At 39.3% G+C, this 14,464-nt stretch overlaps 1 pseudogene; it reads right to left on the bottom strand.

The window, feature by feature from the left end:
• Window positions 1-8,850: 8,850 nt before the first annotated feature.
• On the bottom strand, window positions 8,851-10,417 carry LOC101346355 (coiled-coil domain-containing protein 174 pseudogene; annotated as a pseudogene).
• Window positions 10,418-14,464: the final 4,047 nt, after the last annotated feature.

A 14,464-nucleotide genomic window follows, 5' to 3' on the forward strand; every position in this document is an offset into this window, starting at 1 on the left:
TGGAGAAAGGCACAAAGATATGTGATAAATTATGGGTTGTTTGAAGTTAGTATACAGGTTAGGGTAGCTGCAGGAGAAGAAATTGGAATTGTAGGTTGGCGCTAGATTCTGAAGGCCTTACATGCTATAGATTCCATTCTCCAGTTGATGGGGAGCTATTTAAGGTTTTTAAGCAGAGAAATAAGATCAGAAATATATTTCAGAAAAATAACTCCAGTGAGAGTGCAGAGATTAATAGGAATGGAGGTGAGACTAAATCAAGATGACATGTTTGGAGGCTGCTAGAATAGTTTGTGTGGGAGATAAGAGCCTGTATCAAAGTACTGTGGATGGAAAAGGAGGACATGGATTTGATTAGAGATTTGGGAGCAGGACTAACAAGGATTGTTGGCTGATGCAATGTGGGCATGAGAGAGCAATTGTGAGATGGTTATTGTTAGTTGCCATTGAGTTGGCTCTGACTCATGGTGACCCCATGTACAATAGAACGAAACATTGCCCATTCCTGCCCTATCTTCATGATTATTAGTATGCTTGTGTCCATTGTTGTGGCTGCTGTGTATTTTGAGTGCCTTCCAACCTAGGGGGCTCATCTTCTAGCACTATATTGGACAGTACTCTGTTGTGACTCTCACAGGGTTTTCATTGGCTAATTTTGAAAGTAGATCACCAGGGCTTTCTTACTAGTCTAGAAGCTCTGCTGAAACCTGTCCACTATGGGAGACCCTGTTGGTATTTGAAATATTGGTGGCATAGCATCCAGCATCATAGCAACATGCAAGTCACCACACTGTGACAAATTGACAGGTGGTGAGGTTAAGATAAGATTTTAGCATGCAATTTTGTATATAACATGCTGACTTCACACAACAACCACATCTGTTATATAATTGTTCACAGGACCAGCGACTCTTTTGACTCAATATAGCATTTTGGTATTTTATTTTTTACAAATCTTTTTTAAAAATTTTATTTATTTTGTTGTTATTGTTGTTGAGAACGTGCACAGCAAAACATACACCAGTTCAGCAGCTTCTACGTGTACAATTCAGTGACAATGATTACATTGTTCAAGTTGTGCAACCATTCTCACCCTGCTTTTCTGAGTTGTTCCTCCCCCATTAATATACAGTCACTGCCCCCTAAGGTTCGTATCTAATCTTTCAAGTTGCTCTTTTCAGTTTGATCCCATATAAATAGTTCTTGAAAGAGTGTAATGCTCAAGGCAGACTTTTTTTTACTAGTTAGCTAAACTATTGTTTGGTTTTAGGACTTCAGGGGATATATGTTTTTTTTTCTGTTGAAGTTTTGTAGTATATTGTAGATTTTAGAGTTTAGATGCTGATCAGATTTGTCGTAGCCAAAATTTTTTTCCCAGTCTGTAGGTTGTCTTTGTACTCTGTTTTTTTTTCTTTTCCTTTTTTTATTGTACTTTAGGTGAAGGTTTACAGAACAAATAGTTTCTCATTAAACAGTCAGCACACATATTGTTTTATGACATTGGTTAACAACCCCACGACATGTCAACCCTCTCCCTTCTTGACCTTGAGTTCTTTTTTTTGGTGAAAATATACATAGCCAAAGATACACCATTTCAAAAATTTCTACATGCACAATTCAGTGACATTGATTACATTCTTCCAGTTGTGCTGCTATTCTCACTTTAGATGAAGGATTACAGAAAAAAATAGTTTCTCATTAAACAGTTCACATGTTGCCCTATGACAGTGGTTAACAACCCCACTACATGTCAGAACTGCCCTTACTCAACCTTGGGTTCCCTATCACCAGCTTTCCTGTCTCCTTCTGCCTTCTAGTCCTTGTCCCTGGACTGCTGTGCCTCATTAGTCCCGTTTTGTTTTATCGGGCTGTCCAATCCCCAGGTGAACGGTGAACCTTGAGAGTGACTTCACCACTTGAGTTAAAAGGGTGTCTGGGGGCCATACTCTCGAGGTTTCTTCAGTCTCTTTCAGGGTAGTAAATCTGGTCTTTTTTTGTGTGTGGTATAATTTTGTTCTACATTTTTCTCCAGCTCTGTCCAGAACCCTCTGTTGTGATCCTGGTGAGAGCAGTCAGTGGTGGTAGCTGGGCACCATCTAGCTGTACTGGACTCAGTCTGGTGGAGGCCTTGGTAGCTGTGGTCCATTAGTCCTTTGGACTAATCTTTCCCTTGTGTCTTTGGTTTTCTTCTTTCTCCCTTGCTCCAGATGGGGTGAGACAAGTGGAGTATCTCAGATGGCTGCTCACAGGCTTTTAAGACCCCAGACGCTACTCACCAGGGTAGAACATAGAACACTGTCTTTATAAATTGTGTTATGCCAACTGAGCTAGATGTTCCTTTCAGGAGATATTTTTGGTTTAATATTTAAAGATTATCTCAGGGCAATAGTTTCAGGGGTTCATCCAGCCTCCATGGCTTCAGAAAGTCTGGACTCCATGAGAATTGAAATTCTGTTCTCCATTTTCCCCCTTTTGATCAGGGTTCTACAGAATCTTTGATCAAAATGTTCAGTAATGGTAGCCATGCACCATCTAGTTCTTCTGGTCTCATGGCAAAGGAGGCAGTTGTTCATAGAGGCAATTAGCCATACATTCTATTTCCTCCAACATTTTGATATTTTAAATACAGAAAAAAAAATCACCATTTCCAGGATATCCCATTTTATTGACCTAAATAGCTTTATTAATAGAAGAAATTAAGCCATCTTGTTAAGTGTTTTTCAAAAACTACATTTTAGTGGAGTATTTCATTATTTAACTTGGCTGGGCAGATTGCAGATGAATGTTACTACAGAGTATTCTACGTAAGGTTGGTGTAATATGTTTTGGCTTCATTCCTTTTGGCAATTTTTGATTTCTGCATTATCTGGGACAATTCTGATTGTAGCAAAAGTGATCCTGGAAAATGGGTCCCTTAAAGCCTTTGAATGAAATTGTCTTGACTTGATTGGGCCATTACTCTGGCCCTAACTAGCAAATAATTCTGCACGACTGACTGCCTTTCAGCTTAGTGATCCCTAGAATCAACGGAAATGGTTTGCTTGAAATTGGCTGGCAAACCCTAACCAAGTGCCTTTAGAAGACACCTGTGCTTATACTGATAAATGATGCTTACCTGGATTAGGTAGCAACAACACAGGTTAGATTAATAAAGAGCAGAAGATAAGGAGAAGCATCTATCTGGGTATGTACACAAGAGTGGAAGGGAAGAACATGAAAGTTTTAAAATAATCTTGAAATACTATGGCAGTAGCAGCAAAAAGTAGTTTGAACAGAGATTTCCCTTCAGGCCTGCAACACCAGTCCTAGCTTGTTCAGTGCGGTGGCACGCTGAGCACCCTTCGTACTTCATAGTCCATCTTGTGTGGATTGACTCAAGAACGAGAAAAAATATTCAGTTCTGTTACTGGATTTCCTTAATTCTTTCATCAATATTTTTTTCTTTCCCTGTGAATGAGATAGAACTATATCATTTAAAAGTAGAACTTTTCCGAATGTATTAGGTAGATATATGATTGAATTAAAATATCGAAAAAGACAGATAAGGAAAATTATTCATTTAATTTGCTTGTTACTTGGAAGTTGTTGGTAAGTGAAGACCGTAGCATGGGAAATGATATGACAGAGACGATTTTACTGATAATTTTCTAGAAAAATATTTCTTCATTGCAGAAGAAAAATCGACACTCCTTACCAGGGCGTACTTGGCCTTTATGTAATCTGGCCCCTACCCGCCTCTTCCATCTCATCTTGTACCATTTTCCTCCTTTCTCATGTTCAGGCCAGTTTGCCTTCTTTTTTGTTTTCCCAACATTCTGCTTCGTTTCCACCTTTGGGCCTCTGCTCTTAATTCTTCCTTCTGCCTAGAATGCTCTTTCCGTGGTCTTCACATGACTGGAGACTTCTCATTCAGTCTCAGGTGAAATGTATCTCCCCAGAGTCTCTCTCAGCACCCTGTCTAAAGTAATCCCTTTCTCACAAACTTCTACTCACTGTGCATCCCATTACCTGCTTTGTCTTGTTTATTACATAACTTTCCCATTAAATGTAAGTGGCAGGACAGTAGGCACCTAGTCTGTTCATTGCCGTATCCGCAACACCTAAAAAGTGCCCGGCATAAAGTAGGTGTTTAATAAATATTTATTGAACGAATCAAACCTCAAAGTATAGTCTTGTTAGTTTGAAGAACTTGGAAGTCCAGTTCATCAATTCAATTCAGTTAGACATTGTCTTAGTCATCAAGTGCTGCTATAACAGAAATGCCACAAGTGGATGGCTTTAACAAAGAAAAATTTATTTTCTCACAGTCTAGCAGGCTACAAGTCCAAATTCAGGGCACCAGCTCCAGGGGAAGGCTTTCTCTCTCTGTTGGCTCTGGAGGAAGGTCCTTGTGGTGCATCAGCCTTCCCTTGGTCTGGGAGCATCTCGGCGCAGGAACCTCAGGTCCAAAGGATGCGCTCTGCTCCCGGCACTGCTTTCTTGGTGATATGAGGTCCCCAACTCTCTGCTTGCTACCCTTTCTTTTTATCTCTTGAGAGATAAAACGTGGTGCAGGCCACACCCTAGGGAAACTCCCTTTACATTGGATCTAGGATGTGACCTGGGTAAGGGTGTTACAATCCCACCCTAATCCTCTTTGACATAAAATTACAACTGCAAAATGGAGGACAACCACATAATACTGGGAATCAGGGCCTAGTCAAATTTGTATACACATTTTTTGGGGGACATAATTCAATCCATGAGAGACATATATTAAGCACTTTTTATGTTAAAGGCACATATAAGTTATTTCCTAGCCAGTTGCCTTTGAGTTGATTCCAACTCATGGTGACCCCATGTGTATCAGAGTAGAACTGTGCTCCACAGGGTTTTCAATGATTGATTTTTTTTTGGAAGTAGCTTGCTAGGCCTTTCGTACTAGGTACCTGTGGGTGGACTTGAACCTCCAACCGTTTAATTAGCAGCTGACCATGTTAACCATTTGCAGTACCAAGGGACTCCTCTTATTTCACAGATTGATGATAATCTGATGTTGTTGTTGTTGTTAGGTACCATTGAGATGGTTTTGACTCATAGTGACCCTGTGTACAACAGAATGAAACACTGCCCGATTCTGTTCCATTCCCACAATCATTGTTATGCTTAAGCCCATTATTGCAGCCATTGTGTCAATCCATCTCATTGAGGGTTTTCTTCTTTTTCAGTGACCCTCTACTTTACCAAGCATGATGTCCTTCTCCAGGGACTGGTGCTTCCTGCTAACATGTCCAAAGTTAGTGAGACAAAGTCTCACCATCCTCACTTCTAAGGAGCATTCTGGCAGTACTTCTTCCAAGACAGATTTGTTCATTCTTCTGGCAGTCCATGGTATATTCAGTATTCTTTGCCAACACTATAATTCAAAGACATCAATTTTTCATCGGTCTTTCTTATTCATTGTCAGCTTTTGCATGCATATGAGGCGATTGAAAATACCATGGCTTGGGTCAGGTGCACCGTAGTCCTCAAGGTGATATCTTTGCTTTTCAACACTTGAAAGAGGTCTTTTGCAGCCGATTTGCCCAATGTAATGCGTTGTTTGATTTCTTGACTGTTGCCTCCGAGGGCATTAATTGTGGATCCAAGTAAAATGCAAACCTTGACAACTTCAATCTTTTTTCCATCTATCATGATGTTGCTTATTGGTCCAGTTGTGAGGATTTTTGTTTACTTTAGGTTGAGGTGTAATGCATACTGAAGGCTGTAGTCTTTGGTCTTCATCAGGGTGTGCTTCAAGTCTTCTTCACTTTCAGCAAACAAGTTTGTGCCATCCGAATATTGCAGTTTGTTAATAAGTCTTCCTCCAATCCTGATGACACATCTTCCTCATATAGTCCAGCTTCTCTGATTATTTCCTCAGCAAACAGATTGAATAGGTATGGGGAAAGGATAAAACCCTAATGTACACCTTTCCTGGCTTAAAACCACGAAGTATACCCTTATTCTGTTCAAATGACTGCTTCTTGGTCTACGTACAGGTTCCTCATGAGCACAATTAAGTGTTGTGGAATTCCCATTCTTCCCAATGTTATCCATAATTTGTTATGATCCACACAGTCAAATGCCTTTGCATACTCAATAAAACACAGGTAAACATCTTTCTGGTATTCTCTGCTTTCAGCCAAGATCCATCTGACATCAGTAATGATATCCCTTGTTCCACGTCCTCTTCTGAATCTGGCCTGAACTTGCAGCAGCTCCCTGTTGATGTATTGCTGTAACCGTTTTTGAATTATCTTCAGCAAAATTTTACTTGTGTGTAATATTAATGATATTGTTCAATGATTTTCACATTCTGTTGACTCACCTTTCTTTGGAGTGGGCACAAATGTGGATCTCTTCCAGTTGGTTGAGCCGGTGGCTGCCTTCCAAATTTCTTGGCATAGATGTGTGAACACCTCCAATGCTGCATCCTTTTGGTGAAAATCTCAGTTGGTATTCTGTCAATTCCTGGAGGCTTGTTTTTAGCCAATTCCTTCAGTTCAGCTTGGACTTCTTTCTTCAATACCATTGGTTCTTGATCATATGCTACCTCCTGAAATGGCTAAATGTCGACCAATTCTTTTTGGTACAGTGACTCTGTGTATTCCTTCCTTCTTTTGATGCTTCCCGTATCGTTTAATATTTTGCCCATATAATCCTTCAATATTGCAACTTGTGGTTTGAATTTTTTCTTCAGTTCTTTTAGCTTGAGAAATGCTGAGCATGTTCTTCCCTTTTGGTTTTCTAACACTAGGTCTTTGCACATTTCATTATAATACTTTACTTTGTCTTCTCGAGCTATCCTTTGAAATCTTCTGTTCAGCTCTTTTATTTCGTTGTTTCTTCCATTTACTTTAGCTACTCTGTGTTCAAGAGCAAGTTTAACAGTCTCTTCTGACATCCATTTTGGTCTTTTCTTTCCTGTTTTTTTAATGACCTTTTGCTTTCTTCACATATGGTGTCCTTGCTGTCATTCCACAACTCGTCTCTTCTTTAGTCATTACTGTTCAATGCATCAGATCTATTCTTGAGATGGTCTCTAAATTCAGGTGGGATATACTCAAGGTCCTATTTTGGTTCTCGCGGACTTGTTTTAATTTTCTTCAGCTTCAGCTTGAACTTCCATATGAGAAATTGATGGTCTGTTCTGCAGTTGACCTCTGGCCTTGTTCTGACTGATGGTATTGAGATTTTCCATCGTCTCTTTCCACAGATGTGGTCACTTTGATTCCTGTGTTTTCTATCCTGTGAGGTCCATCTGTATAGTCGCTGTTTATGTTGTTGAAAAAAGGTATTTGCAACCTAGAAGCCGTTGATCTTGCAAAATTCTGTCATGTGATCTCCAGCATTGTTTTTATCACCAAGGCCATATTTTCCAACTACAGATCACTCTTCTTTGTTTCCAAGTTTTGCATTCCAATCACCAGTAATTATCAATGCATCTTGATTGCATATTTGATAAACTTCCGACTGCAGAAGTCTGTAAAAATCTTCAATTTCCTCATCTTTGGCCTTAGTGGTTGGTGCGTAGATTTGAATAATAGTCGTATTAACTGGTCTTCCTTGTAGGCATATGGATATTATCTGCCACTGATAGCATTGTACTTCAGGATAGATCTTGAAATATTCTTTTTGACTATGAATGTGATGTCATTCCTCTTCAATTTGTCATTCCTGGCATAATAGACCATAGGATTGTCTGATTCAAAATGGCCAATACCAGTCTATTTCAGCTCACTACAAAAAAAACCCATTGCCATTGAGTTGATTCTGACTCATAGTGCCCCTGTAGGACAGAGTAGAGCTGCCCCGTAGGGTTCCCAAGGAGCGGCTGGTGGATTCTAACTGCCAACCTTTTGCTTAGCAGCCTATCTCTTAACCACTGCGCAGCCAGGGCTCTTTCACCTCACGAAAGCTTAGGATATCGATCTTTATCAGTTCCATTTCATTTTGATGACTTCCGAATTTCCTAGATTCATACTTCATACACTCCCCATTCTGATTATTAATAGATGTTTACAGCTGTGTCTTCTCATTTTGAGTTGTGCCACATCAGCAAATGAAAGTCCTGAAAGCTTTATTCCATCCATGTCATTAAGAGGAGGCAGCTCTTCCCCAGTTGCATTTTGAGTGCTTTCCAACCTGAGGGCATCATCTTCCGGCACTATATCAGACAATATTCCGCTGCTATTCATAAAGTTTTCACTGGCCAATTTTTTCAGAAGTAGATTGCCAGGTTCTTCTTCCTAGTCTGTCCTAATCAGGAAGCTCTGCTGGTATTTGAAATACTGGTGGCATAGCTTCCAGCATCAAGCAACACGCAAGCTACCACAGTATGACAAACTGACAGACTCGTGGTGGGATAATCTGATAGACAATGTAAATTTGGGAATCCTAGCCTGGTTAGGTAGAACTGCTCCCTTTACCACGTTTCTTTTATTCCTCACCGTGAACCCATGAAGAATTGAGATGATGTTGGTTGGTTCACATTAGAACTTTACCTACTTCTCAGTTGCTATTTTGAAACCATGTTATGACTTCTTTCTTTAGAAATACTGTTCAGAAGCAAGTCGTGTGACACAATACTGATATCGCCAATGTTCTTCATTAGAGTGTGGACTAGTGACTAAAGGAAAACTGGACAGTGAAAAGAAAACAAGATATCGAGAGAGACAGATAGAAGAAAAATTCCGTTTTAGTAGCTGGCTGTAAAGGAGAATCCTTTATTCATTCAAATATGTTAGTGTTCATATGAGTCATCAAACTTTAGAGGTGATCTTAAAGCCCTGTTTACTGGTTTCCCTTGTATTTATTTTTTTTTAAAGTTCATGTTACTTGTTTATAATATATGATATCATGTCATCCAGAGTTTCAAACGTGATGGTGGGGGCCTGTGGTGGGCCATCCGAAGCAGGGGTAGAGGATGCATGTGAGGAGGGGGGCTCATGGCTCTGGCCAGAGACCGGCCCCAGGCCACTCTGCGCAGGTCCAGGTCGGCTCCACGGCTGGCCACCAAAAGGACCAGTTCTTTTTTGACCCGTAAAGTAATCTGATGGTGGGGCAAACTCAGGATCTCTCTCAGCCCAGAGAGCTGACTGCCTTTTCGACCAGTTTCCAAAGGAAAATTCTTTGCCTCTGTCCCACCCCCGACATGTGGCACTCCAGGCTTGGTGTCCTTCCTCTCCTGAATGATGACTTCTACTTGCTACTCTGGGCAGCAGTGAGAGGGGTTGGCATGGCTTCTGGTTCCTCCAGCAAATGTCCAATAACATCTTCATCTCCATTTTCTTTCTCTGCTGCATCTTCTTTTGATTTCATCTTTTTTTGTCAGAGTTTGGCAAGTCTTGCTTCTAACATAGCCTTACGCTTTTCCTTTATGTTTTCTCGTTTTGTTCTCTGATCTGTTGTCTGTTCTCGCAACATCTCTAAAGTTTTCATTTACTTGTTTCTCAGCTCTTTATCTTGGGCAAAGGCAAAATATCCAGCACCAAGTTGTCGGGCCTTATTTTCATGAATGTCTTCATAGTGTATGGGCCCCATTGGCCTTTTTAGGTTCTCCTTTTCTTCTTCTTCCCATTGCTGGCGCTGGAGTTCTTTTCTCATATCGTAAGATAATAAGGTTTTTTCATTAGCAGGACTAATGAAAAGCCTCCCCTGAAGATTTTTATCCATCTCCAGCAGATCTGGCAAATCCTTTTTCTTAAGTGCCGGGATCGTCCTAAAGAATCCACATAATCCACCCATTCTTCACTGGGGTCTTGGGGAGGAGGTATATCTCTTTCAGAAAGATTTTCTTGTTCATCTTCCCTTTCTTCTGCCTTTCTAGAATCTCTGTTTGCACTAAATGTATCCATTTCTTTCCGCTTGTCTATGATCTTCTGTGTGAAATCCACGAGGTACATGTCTTCTACTTCTTCATCTATAAAGTCTCCTTTAGTCATTTTTTCATATAATTTAGCTTTTTCTTCTAGTTTTTCCCTTGCTTTGTCTAGAGTCTTCTGTTCTTCAATCTTCTGCTCGGCATCCTTCTCAGCTCGATTTGAAACTCCTGCATTCTGTTTGCTCCAGATACTTGGTTTCTTATGAGTTGTTTCTGGCTTTCCTGAAACTCCAGAATCTTTCAGAAGTTTTTCTTGTTTGAATTCTTCTTGTTTTCAAAAGAGTTCAGCCTTAAGGTCTACCAACGAGGAAGTAGTGACATCCAAAGGCTTTTTTCTTTGGTCCATGGTCGCTCTGGGGCATCCAGAACTAAGAGAGTTCCTCCATGCTTCCCTGCAGGCCTGAGACGCCTGTCTTCCCTTGTATTTTTTGTATGTGTAGATTTTGTTCTGAATGCAGTGTAAGCCATTGAGAGGGTTTTAAACAGATGAGGGTCATGATCTCATTTGCATTTGAGGGGAGATGGATGGAGGTTCGGGAGGAGAGCTGGGCTGTAGTGGGAGGAGGTGACACTGCAGGGGTGTGTGGGGCTAGATTGTGAAGAACCTTTTTGCTTTTCCTCTCTGGAGGTCTGATTGATCTGATTATGCCCAGTATTTTGAAAATTTATGATGATGTGTCTTGGCATATGTCTACAGTCATGTGTTGCTTAATGTCCATGATGTGTTCTGTGAAATAGGATGTTACGTGATTTGGACTTCATGCAAACATGAGATTGGATGCTGCTGCCTATGAATCGAAGCACTCTGTTATAAGGTAAATTTTTTATTTGTAAGTGGGGAAAGTTCACATTAAAATAATGATAGAAAGTACAGTACAGTACATACATAAACCAGTAACATTGGCGTTTATTATGACCGTCGAGACATATGTATAATAGGTTATATATGTAAACCAAAATAACCCCCCTTGACCTCGAGTCAATTCCAACTCATGGTGACCCTATTACTGTACCATTATACGCCTAGCAGTGCAGTCACTTTGTATGCAAAAGACATGAGGTACACTTGTTGCATTCGGGAAACTGTTGCGTTTGCTATGTCCCATTCTCCAGTCAAGATTTCTGAACTGTATTATAACTTCATGGGACCATGGACTATATGCAATTGAATGTTGCCCAAATGGATGTTATGCAGCGCATGACTATATTTTCATCGTTTGTGATGGGCATTCTATAGCCTTTTAGTCTGGAAACTTACCTCCTTCAGTTCTGGGAAATTTTCTTGAATTTTTTTTTTTTGATGATTTTCTTCTTTCCATTTTCTTGAGGGTCCATAATTTTGATGTTTAACATCTTGGATTGCTACTCTAATTTTTTTCTTATTCTCTTCTCTTGTATTTTTATCTTCATTTTCTCTATCTTCTGAGAGATTTCCTCAACTTCATCTTCCACATTTTTTATTACAATGTGCATGTTATTTCCTTTTCTGAATTTTATATTATTTTTTAGTTTATAAAAGAGTAAAACCGTTTTCATTAAAAACAGACAAAAACAACCATCAAGAAAACACATGCTTTCCTCCTGACATTGCACTAAGACTAAACTAGAAAGACTGTGGGAGTCCCTGGGTACTGTAAATGGTTGGTACACCCAACTGCTAACCAAATCGTTGGAGTTCGAATTCACCCACAGTCACCTCAAAACAAAGGCCTGATGATATACTTCGGAAAAATCAGCCATTGAAAATCCTATGGAGCACTGTTTACTCTGACACACATGGGGTGGCCATGAGTCAGAATCAACTTGATGGCATCTGTGAGGGTGAAGATAGTGTCTTATCTTTTATAATGTTGAGCATTATAAAATGTTCTTGATGGGAAGCAATGTGTTTACTATGATGAATGAATGAGCAATAGGAAATGGAGTGAGATGAGAAGAGGTTCTTGTATACTCTTCTCAGGATAGAGAAAGGCCCAGGTGTGACCAATTTGTGATTGGGTAAGTTCTAGGATCCTTGATACTGAGAGATGGGAGAGATACATTAGCATGGTGGATCTCTGGCTAGGGTAACCTTTGGTAACAAAGCATTCATGTGTTAGGAACTCCTTTCTTTTTTTTTTTTAACTATCAGAGATGCAAATCAAAACCACAATAAAATACCATTTCCCTTCCACTAAGATGGTTAAGATTAAAAACAACAACAACAACAACAGATGTTGGTGAGGATGTGGGGAAATTGGAACACTTACCTGCTGCTGATGGGAATGCAAAATGGTACAGCCATTGTGGAAAACAGTGTGACAGTTCCTCAAAAAACTAAAAATAGAACTACCGTATGACACAGCAATTCCACTCCTAGGTCTAGAACTAAAAGACTTGAAAGCAGAGACTCAGATACTTGCACGCCAGTATTCATTACTGCACTATTCACAATAGCCAAAAGGTGGAAACAACCTAAATGCCCATCAGCAGATGACTGGATAAACAAAATGCAGTACATACATACAATGGAATACTACCCAGCCAGTAGGAGAAATGACGCCTTGATACATGCTACAATATGGGTGGAGCTGGAAGACATTATGCTGAGTGAAATATGTCAATCACAAAAAGACGAATATTGTATAACCTTACTTATATAAAAAGACAAGAAAAAACAAATGTATAGAGAACAAAGCTTATTAGTGGTTACCAGGGGCAGGAGGGAGGGGAAAAAGGGGGGTAAATGGTGATGGAAATATCTTCTTGATTAAGGGTAGGGTTGCACAGCTGATTATTGTAATAGCTGTCAATAAGTTGTATACCTGTAAAAAGCTGAATTGGCAAAAAAAAGAAAGAAAAGGAACTCCTTTCTTTAAAGTGGCTCCTCTTTCTCTTCCTGATGTTTCTATTTCTGTTTATGGCACCACACTGGTTACCAGACTTCTGTTATTTTTGCTTCTCTGCTACCCTTTGATTCCAATTATTCCTCTGTATTTCCCCTGCCATTATTCAGGCCTTCATATTTGCTTATCATTCCCCTAGAAGTCTTCTTGCTTTCTAATTAGTTTCTAAATGTCTCTATTCTCTCAGTTCTAGCTTGTTTTACACACTGCTTTCATACTAATCTTCATGTTGCTATCTTGTTTCAAAACTACCACTAGCTGCTCATTGTCTACTGAATTATTAAAAAAAAAACTTCTCAATTCAGCATTCAAGGCCCTATTCCCATATACACCACCATACAGACAAAACTGACTGCATGTGGCTCCCATCTTCCTTCCACCTTCTGCTTTTGTTCTTATTGGTCTTTCTTTTTGGATGGCTGCCCTCATTCTGCTCAGTGAATCCCAGAGGTCGCCTCCTTCATGAAGTCTCTCTGATTCTCCCAACCAGGTTTAATCATTTCTTCCCCAGAATCTCAGTATCATTTTGTAGTACTCCTGGTACTCATCACATTCTGCCTTCTTTTATAGTTATTTGTGTACTTATTTTCACGTGAGGGCAGGGACCAAATCTCATTCATTCTTGCATCTTCATTAAGCCCTGTCTGTTGCACATAATGGTTTTCATTACTGGCTTCATTTATTTGCAAAATCCAGGTTGAGTGCCACAATAATGGATCATCTGAAGATTTAGTCATTCAAATAATATTTATCCAGTGTCTGGTTTCTTTTTTATGTTTTGTTATAGAAACAAATAATTAATGTCATGATTTATTAACCTGTTGAATTTATGGTAAAGAAACTAATGAAAAATGTCTGTGCAAGCTGTACCAGAATGTTGATTTATTGAAGTAGAAATTAGAAACAATAATTCTGTCCAGGACAAAAGTGGCAGGAGGGGAATGATCCAACAATTTAATTTTAATGTAAGTAAATTTAGTATGAAGGAATGCAGGAAGACATTTTAGTACCAAAATAATGGCAAGCCAGTACTAAAGGCTATGGTATATGCTATATAATTATGATAGTGTTTAAATTTACAAAGATGTGCAGCTTTTTAAAAGATTTTTTTATTGGTTCTACTTTAGACGGTACTAGATTGTTACCTGCATTGTGTGCTCTAAGAATATTGACATCCTTGTTAAGATTAAAAAAGTAAATCGAGTAACTCTAAATCGTGTTAATATTGGCTATATTTTCAGAAAGAAATTAGCATCAGTTTTAGTTTAGAGTGAAAAGTATTTTCAAAGGATGGCTTATGTGCAAGTGGCGGTAATGGTGCTTGAAGTAATTAAGGTGTTTAACAGCTAGGCAGAAAAAAAACACTGATTATTCTAATTTTCCTTTTTTCCCCCCACAAGGATCAGAAAACCTGGAAAGGATTTGAATCGTATACAGGTTGGGGCATTTTTTTTTTTTTTTTTCTTAAACCATGGTCTCAGATAATCTTTTAACAAAATGGTTTCCTAAGTCATTTGGGTTTAAGAGGGTCAAAGTCTTGGACTTATAGCAGACTTAGCACTGGAAAATGAAGGCCGAGTGGTTCTGAAGAGGCTTTGGTTCCTGAAGAATATTTTATACTTCTCAATATTTTGACAATGTTATTCTCTTATTTTTTTTTTTTCTTTTTTTTTTA

The sequence above is a fragment of the Trichechus manatus genome, unplaced genomic scaffold (assembly GCF_000243295.1).
Source record: "Trichechus manatus latirostris isolate Lorelei unplaced genomic scaffold, TriManLat1.0 scaffold00006, whole genome shotgun sequence".
NCBI classification, from domain to species: domain Eukaryota; kingdom Metazoa; phylum Chordata; class Mammalia; order Sirenia; family Trichechidae; genus Trichechus; species Trichechus manatus.